This window comes from Mercenaria mercenaria, chromosome 10 (assembly GCF_021730395.1).
Source record: "Mercenaria mercenaria strain notata chromosome 10, MADL_Memer_1, whole genome shotgun sequence".
NCBI classification, from domain to species: domain Eukaryota; kingdom Metazoa; phylum Mollusca; class Bivalvia; order Venerida; family Veneridae; genus Mercenaria; species Mercenaria mercenaria.
The window spans coordinates 4,859,421-4,868,643 of record NC_069370.1 but is presented as its reverse complement, the minus strand read 5'-3'; the positions used below and the strand labels follow the sequence as shown (position 1 = coordinate 4,868,643).

The following is a 9,223-nucleotide window of genomic DNA, read 5'->3' as shown; positions in this document are numbered from 1 at the left end:
TCTGTCAAAGATTTAAAGAAAAGATTAGTAAGGCAACTTATAAAAACTCAATAACGTGTCATTAAGTTATATTGATTATTTCATCAGTTGCGTTCTCTCAAAGGTCTATCTCTATTACAAATCAGCATGGGAGTTACACGCATCACAACTGTCTCAATACATTTGTTACCTTAAAGAATCCAGGACTTTATTCAATACAAAAACAGCAGCTGTGATTTTTCTCGATAATAGTTTGGCGATACCACAACAGCTAGTGAATCACCAATAGTGTTGTGAGATGCTCTGCAAGCATAGAACTAGCCCGATCAACGAAGAGAAGCTGCTGGATCAATAGTATTATATTAGAAAAAGCAATCCCTCTCTATTCGCCGTCATCGGACAAACTTGAACGGCAAATACCGCTAACATTCAATAATTGTCTATATCTGTACTATAAATAATAAAATTTGAACAACACTTTTTCTTTTACTATGTAAATAGCCAATAATTGAATTTGACGGATTGCAAATTGTTTTGATTTTGATTTTGTAAAGTGTTTGATTAGAGAACTTTTCTTTTTGCTTTTTCACATTATTAGTTGTCGATGTTGTTGGAAACGTTACAATTCGAAAGGATAGAGGGGATTTAAATTACAATTTTCTTCTGGCTTGTTTACAAAACGAAATCGAATCCAGGCATTATACAGTTGTGCATCCAGTTTATATTTGGAATACGACCATTGATTTTAAAGACTTTCTTCACAAACGAACGAGTTTTGAATAAAGTTTTGCAGATTAAATTTTGGTAAGTTTACACTTTTGGTATAATTTGTATTTTTCATGTTGTGTATTTGTCATTTAGGTATAAATGAAGTGGAAAAGCATGTTTATTCGAAAGTCGCTGCATCATCTAATATTGCATGCAGTGGTATGTTTTGCATCAGATGATGCAGCAATTTATGGTACTTTTACGAGTAATAAATCATATATTTATTATACCTAGATAATTTGCAAAAATAATATACATAGTCGCATGATTTTGATGTTAAAAAAACCTTTAACTTAAACGTCCGTTTGTTTCAGTCATAGAAAAAAAAATTCATAATTTGTCATATACTGTTTTAGATAATTCGGCACTTGCATATTTTGATTTAAATATGATTGCGACCACCATATCCACGGTTCCATACGCATGTATACATTCTCTTATATTTGTTCTGTTTCTGTATCATTTTGGTAACAATAACTTCCAACAGTTTTTCTTTTTTTTACGTGGTTAATTTTTTTCCGTATCTTCGTCTGGCGAAAAAAGGAATATTCAAATGTCTAAGGACTGCTACAATGAAGATTTGATCTTGCGGGTTTCGAACAATTCTTCTACCATTTATTTTATTTCTTTTAAGTCATTCATCCATATATAGGTAAAGCCACAGCTTGAATTAAAATGCCTCATTACCAATAATATGTTGACATACGATCAAAATAGTTTTGGCGATAAGTTCGAAATCACTCAAGATATATGAGAACAATAATTATTTCAAGAACCTTCGATTTTCGGTATCTTTTAGTATTCAACAAAACATTAGCAAAATACACTGTCACTTAAAGATGATTCAAACATTATGATGCAAAGGTCTGTTGAAACAATGTACGTCAAATTGTGTGTTCTATAGTTTGTTATAAAACTAGAATATCTTCTGCTTTTATTGGATAAATATTTTCACACTGCATAATGATGACGATCAAATTAATTACGGTAATGGAATATATATGTATTCTCGGCTATGATATTGTTCGAAGAGCACCGAGAATAGCACCAGTTCTCTATTTTTCCAATCAAATCTGCTCTAACTGTATTCAAAATTAATCTAGCATCTGATCAAGGTTTATGACTGAAATACTCCCACTTGTAATTATTCCTACAACACGAAATGCAATGAATGAGCGAAAACATGAAGAAACGGATTGATAAGAACTAACCAAATTGCATATTTTGGATTCGTACTGGGTCTCTTTTGCTGCCAGTTGATCCAGTTTTATTCAGCTATATATTTCATCACAAGTTACTCGATGAATAATCCCGTTAGATAATGTGATACTGATATACAATATTTTCATATTCTTTTAAAAGGTCAGACACATGCGTTTTACATAATAATTATAATGAAGCAAGCAGCATTTGTTCCCGTAATGCGGGCCAAATTTACCCGGCGCTATCTATTCAAATGCGTATCTGTTCAGAATAAAAGTTAAAAATTGAATTACTAAGTTATAAAATAGCCTCTTATAATTTCCGGGCTGGATATTTAGAACGTTCTTTGTATAAACAACTTGGCTATTTATTCTCAATGTTTTAAGAGTTAATCAATTATACATCCAAATCAAGTTCTTTACTGATCTAAACAGGTTTCTTATATCGCCATTTGCATGATTCTAAACCTGAACTTACTGTTCTTCATTCTTTTACCCTTACCCTGTTAAATTTCTAAAATGGACCGGTCCATCTTTCAATTTGGAGAGTACCATTAACTGTTAAAAGTGGTGCTTACCAAAAAGAAATTGACTGAATGGCGAACAGTGCAGACCATGCTGATCTTTGTCTGCACTGGTCGCAAAGGCAGAATGACTTGCCGCCAGCAGGCTAAAGGTTAACAGGTCCACAAATACGTCTTTGTGAGTTTGCTATCGAGATTTCTTCTGTTCTGAAAACAGAATTTTAATGTACGTAATTGTAGGTTTACGGTTAATCTTGCAACATGCTATTTTTTCACAAAAACAAACATTGTATTCTTTATTTATCTGTTATCCGGGAACACAAACCGCAAATGGAACTAATTATATCAAAAGAAATGAATAGACAGAGACGTTATCTCCCTTGCCACAAACCAGAAGGTCTGAATATTGAACATTTGTAGAGCCAGGGATAGAAAATGACATTTGGTTTGTGTAAAAACATTTCCTCTCTGAATCTTTGAACTGTTTACTTTATGAGAGTGCTCGCAATATGTAGTGTTCCTTCAAATTATGGAATGCATATATATTTCAAATTCATGCTTATCTTTGATGCAATTTTATGAAAATATTTATGATGAGGAAGGATAACAGTCATTTTACAGCTGCTGGATCATGTCGAAACAATCACAGTTACAGATACGTAAACGGTCTTTGACATTAAAGTATAACCACACAGAACAAAAACAAATGTTTAGTAAATGTATGATAAGACAGCATGACACCAAATCGTTTTAATATATTTCTTACATAAATGCATTGTTTTATGCAAATAATTCAATAAAGCACAACTTAAATTCGAAATTAATATACTACTAAAATACATTCTGGACACTGGCGCCAGACCAGAAAGAAAATGCCTTTGCACATGTTATACCCTACCCCTAGGTATTCGATAAAAACCATGGTCATGAAGGGGAAAATATACTAACCCGTTTCAATCGCGCATTTCATACCTAAAGCACGCAGTTCGGTAAATGTGTACTATGGATATCAAACAAGTGGTAATTTATCTTCCATTGTGTACTGGTCACATTTCTTCAATACTTCTTATCTTACAAAAACAACGCGTAGTTTATAGTTTTTTCAATGTTACACAAACAACTTGCTTGACCTTCCCTGGTGAAGTTCCATTCTAGATTACAAAACCATTCTGATTGGCTGTTTTGAAAATGTATGTCAATCATCATTTTACTATGCGTGTTCGCTAATATGTGAAAATGCAGCATAAATGTGCAAAATGAATAAAATAAACAGAACAGATGTAGACCAATGTATGATTTTTAAAATTAAAAATCATATACAAGATGAATTTCATTCATCATTTCGCGTTTAAGTGTAAAATTGTGATTTTTTTAATTCTGTTTTTGTTTGTTTACGTTTCGCATGTGCACACTGCCGTGACCTCTAGACCGGATGTTCATTAGGGAAGGTCACGCAAGTTTTTTCTGTAATGTTGACGAAAGCATAAATATGTTGATAATCTAATTAAGCAATATGGAATATTGAGACAATGTGACTGATGCACGTTGGAAGATAAATTATCGCTTTTTCAATATACTAGGTACCCATTCACCGAACTGCGCGTTGAAGTTGATAAATGTACGATTGAAACGGGTTAGTATATTTTCCCCTTCATGACCATGGTTCTTATAGAATACCTAGGGGTAGTGTATAACATGTACAGAGGCATTTTCTTCTTACTGCTGTTATTATCGAAATGACCATGTCAAAATGTTGCTGCTGTACCCTTGAAATTATTAGTAGTAAGACAAACAACCTATCTGTCCAAAACATGTTTTACTGTTCTGTCCCCATAGAATTGGATATATAAAAAATTCTAAAGGAGTTGTCCCCCTTTAAAAAAGAATGCCATTTGTAAGGTGGCGACCAGGTGTGGGTACACAACTTCACATGTTTATAATAAATGTTCATGGAAAATAATGAAAGAAGTTTAATGAAATTCTTCCAACTGTTTGGTTTGTTATGTACAAATCTGTGGATTTTTAAACAATTAAAGGGCAATAACTGTATGGAAAATTGACCAATAAAAAAAGAAAATGACGGGCATCATCAAAGTATGTTGGTTCATATTTATTTCAAGTTTCATGAAATTCTACAAACTTGTTACTGAGAAATGGCTGCAGACGTGTATTTTTGATTGAATCAATGGCAAAAACACTAAGGGAAATTGACTAATAAAAAAAAAAACTTTGACGGGCATCATTGCAGTATGTTGGCTCATGTTTATTTCAAGTTTGATGAAATTCTACCTGCTAGTTACTGAGAAATGGCTGCGGACGGACATTTTTGTGCATTTTTCATTAAATCAAGGGCAATAACTCTAAGGGAAATTGACCAATCGAAACAAAAACTTGACGGGCATCATCGCAGTATGTTGGTTCATGTTTATTTCAAGTTTCATGAAATTCTACCAGGTAGTTACTGAGAAATAGCTGCGGAAGGACGGACGGACGGACGGACTGACGGACGGACAACGCCATTTCAATACCCCCTCCCGATTTCATCGGCGGGGGATAAAATGATGTTTTACCTAGTTATCTTTAGTTTAAACACTGGTACATTGTTGCAAATGCATCAAAACGAAGACATGTAACAGCTTTTTAAAAATGGTGAGTTGTTTTAAGGCGTTGAACTGTCTAGAAGTGTGCCCCCTTCATGCAGTCCCTTTCCGGAATTCAATACATATATGAGTAAATTGACAATGGTTTTGTAGCATAATAAGCATGTTTTATATATTGTTTAATTTTCATGTAAAACAGTGCTTTCTTCTTTGATTTGGTGATGTTCAAACCTTTTTCTCTGAAACATGGACCTAACTTTTAACATCGCGGTCATTAATTTTACTGTGTAATTGTTATATGGTCTTTAATGACCAATGACGATAAAAAATGGCACGTGACAAATTAAACTTCATCAGAACTATTTGAAATCTGAAGAGTAAACAATGCACAGGCATGAGCCAGGATTTACGTAAAACCAAAGATGCAAGTTTAGGACCATATCACCTGTAAACCTTTCATATCGTCGAATAAACATTTAATTAGTTTCAGATGATATAAAGATCGATACAATTACTGAAAATATGTCAAAAAATTACATGCTGCAGGAACAAAAATCTTTGTAAAAACCTTTACAAAAAACGTCATAAAGGTCTACAAAAGCTTGAATTATTTTTGGGCCTTAATAAACATTACGGATATAATTCATTTTACTTACGTTTTACAAGAATACTTTAATAATTCATAATATTTATAACTCAGGAATAATACAATGTTATTGTTATTACTACACTTCTGGGTTAATTTATAAATTATATATGTAAATAGCTGTTTTACTGCGTCCTCTCCAATATCGACTACAGCTGATAACGTAATAATACCGACATTCTATATAACCAGTCATTGTCTGTTAAATGTTAAGGTGTGTTTGTGGGTGGGGTATTCCCTATACCCGTGGATCAAGTTTTAAAACATAATATTATAACAATAATAGTAGGGGCATGAGGGGCGTTGCACATGTAATTGCCTGTCACGAAGAGACGCAATCAAACTAAGTCTGCTATTATATCTTCCTTTTTTTTTGCATGGTTGTGTTCTGTGGTTACAAAGGAGCTTCTCACAGATTTTATTATATCTTAAAAATTATACAAATGTACTTTGTACACATTTTTTTCTTTTCTTACATAGAAAATATACTTGATATGGATCAAAACAATTGTTCTAAATGTGGTGACGTATCCTGTGAATAAAGCGTTTAACGTCCGGAAACTGCAAAGAGTACTAGGTCATAATGTTGAATGAAAAGGACAACAAAATAACGTTCTATATTTTGTTTCTTGTGACAATCACTGTCAAGCATTATCAGTATGTAACAAGACATATGAATACTTTTAAAGACGGACTCTTTTCTTACAGCCCATCAGACATAAAACTGTATAAGAGTAAATGATTCAATCTTAGCCATCTTTCCTTTGTTAACCATTTTAATTTCAGTTACATAAAATTCTGTTTTATTTCATACGCATTACTCTTATCTATGGATATTTCGATAAAGATTCTACTATAGAAATAAATTGAACATTAAAAATACTGACATATTAAAGTTGAACAGGTGTACTGCTGCAGACTCCTGCTGACAATGCTGTATGTTGACTAGACAAGTATTCAGAGCACTTAGTAATCACAACAGGTTTGATTCTGAAGAGGCTATGCAGCTACAGTCACTGTTTAGAGTGTACTCGTTCGCACCATTAATGTGAAGCTGCGATCTCATCGCTAATGTATGTTTATATGTCTGTAAGCCGTAGGTATAAACATTAGAATGACTTTCCAGTCAAGAATCAACAAGTGTGAATTAGAAAACCGGTAGTCTGTTAGTGTGTTTTATGTAGAAAAAAGTTGGTCTATAATTTTTATAGGTGCAATAAACTATTGGTGCTTTATGATTTAATTCTATAAAGATGTGTTACCTATATAGTATGAAAAAAAAGGATATGAGTCCTTACAATTAATTCATGTCAGATTGGGTCTGTCCTGACAGTAACAGTAAAATACAAATGAATTTATTTACAAGGAAACTTAACATGAATAGTAAAGTCGTACTCAGTTTATTTCTTAATCAGTCTATATTGGTATACAAAATAAACTAAAATACAATACAATAAACTAAAAATGCAAATTACCAATATATTTGAGTTGCGGAAATTGGTCCGTCCATCCGTCTATTGTTTGATCCTTTATACCATGGGAGGTTATCATAAAATTATCATCACCAAGACGACGTGCAGAGCGCAAACCCATGTCACCAAATACAAGGTCAATGGCACCCTTGGAGATCAAATGTCAGTAGCTTAACTTAGTGTCCGCACCATGTGGTCTAGACTGATTGGAAAATTTCAATACAAGTAGCATCATCGTTGTTTGCCTTGTGGAGACAACGTGCATAGCACATGACCCGGGTCACTAAATTTAAGGTCATGATCACACTTACAGGTCAAAGAGCAAAAAGCTGAAATTCATGACCTCTTCATATCTTTAAACCCTATAAGTATATTTATAAAACTAGTATGAATTGTTAATCTACACTAGGCACAAGCCGGATTATTTGGTCTAAGGCCAAGGCCACACTTGAATGGCTAAGGTTATGATCACAATAGTTTACTGGCAATGTATCAAAGCAGTACGAATCACCTTTGTTAACGAGCAATTGTGAGGTAATTGGAATTTGAACTGAAACCTGCTAGCTGACAATGATGTAATATGGCTAGACTGTATGTTTAGGTTAGCTAGTGCTTAGAATGTTTGCATGTAAGTTAGTTTTGGAGATGCTTCTTCTTTGTATGCCGACTCATTCCTACCATGAAAGTACCCGATTACTCTTTTGTAATACGGCGTAGTCATCGTCTCGAAGATTGTTTGAGTCTGCAGCTACAGGTATATAGGTTTTTAATGACTTAACACCAAACGTAAAGAGTTAAAAACTGTAGACTATGAGTAAGTGAACTTTATGCGAAGTATAAGATGATTAATGTATGTATGTGCACTATCACAGAGCATTATCACAGATAAATTGAAAAGTGTTAAGTTAAAAACAAGTGTAGGAAAACAGTATTAATATAATTGTATAAATTCAAGACAGTTGTTGTAAGGAAATAAAAGACGGAACAAAAATAACTGGTGCCATTATATGTAAATTATTGTTATACAGACAGAATAACGCGCGATGAAGTGAATACAAAGTGAATTAGAAATAACGAAAAGGTATCGTAACTAATTATTATTTTCATTATCATATCACAGTTGTACACTCTTTTCATGCACATATTTACATTCAAAAGATCTTTAAAAAATCAATTCCAAATGTGCATGCAAATGGTATTGAATTAAAACAAAAAACACACAAATTTAATTTCCTGTTTCGTTTCCATATTAGAGTCTAACACTGCTGCACCTGGATTTCTAACACTATTTGCTGAATTTATCAGTCACCGACGATCGCCGAAATGTCAGCAGTGTGCATGAGTTGTGCTTTGATGTGAACATTAATACTGCTGTTTTATCAGCCATGAGCTTCAGCTTATTGCAAAGGACCCGCGAGACTATTTTAGCGAGACAGCTTTGATGCGTCGCAACGTCTGACATCTAGCTACAGTTTCTTTTTGGCATAAAGGATATATATAATTAGGAATCGATGTGTAGGAGTGATGAAGCAGTCTGTGGCTTCCACGGGTTTATTGTACATTTCTTGGCTCTGATCTCCAAGAAACACTTTATTCCATCAACACAGCGTCGATAACTCAACATCAACGCACTTTGTTTGATAGTCGGCACTTGGATATCCTATCCATGAATGCACTTACTTCAAAGTCGACTCAGTTACACTTTTTGTACGCGTACTGGTTTGTTTTCATTTGAATGCGCTGTTGATATGCATATTCTACCTTTTCAGAATATTTGGCTTAAGAACTGGATTCTTAAGGAGAGGTCTTACCCTCCCAGTCTTAAGCTCCTTTGCTAAATATACCTTTTCTCCATTGATGTATTTATAATTTTTGTAATCAGTGACATGAGTTCATCAAAACATTTCTCTAAAATTCCTGTTGGTAAAGGACCAATTTCACAGGAATTGTTCGAAAGCGTTAGTATGATTTGTTATACCTCTTCATTTGTTTCAAGAGCTAAATCAACAAGACAGTACACCATTTTCTGGAT

The 9,223-nt window shown here is 33.5% G+C and overlaps 1 protein-coding gene across 2 annotated transcripts in view; it reads left to right on the top strand.

Moving 5' to 3' along the window:
- Positions 1–286: 286 nt before the first annotated feature.
- Positions 287–9,223, top strand: part of LOC123559876 (muscarinic acetylcholine receptor M2-like) — a 200,204-nt gene continuing 191,267 nt past the window's right edge. Inside the window, exon 1 of one of the 2 annotated variants that reach the window (XR_008372560.1) lies at positions 287–783. The gene's annotated coding sequence lies outside the window, so the exon portion shown is untranslated. The remainder of the gene's footprint in view (positions 784–9,223) is intronic. The other variant, XM_053552181.1, reaches the window with a different exon arrangement.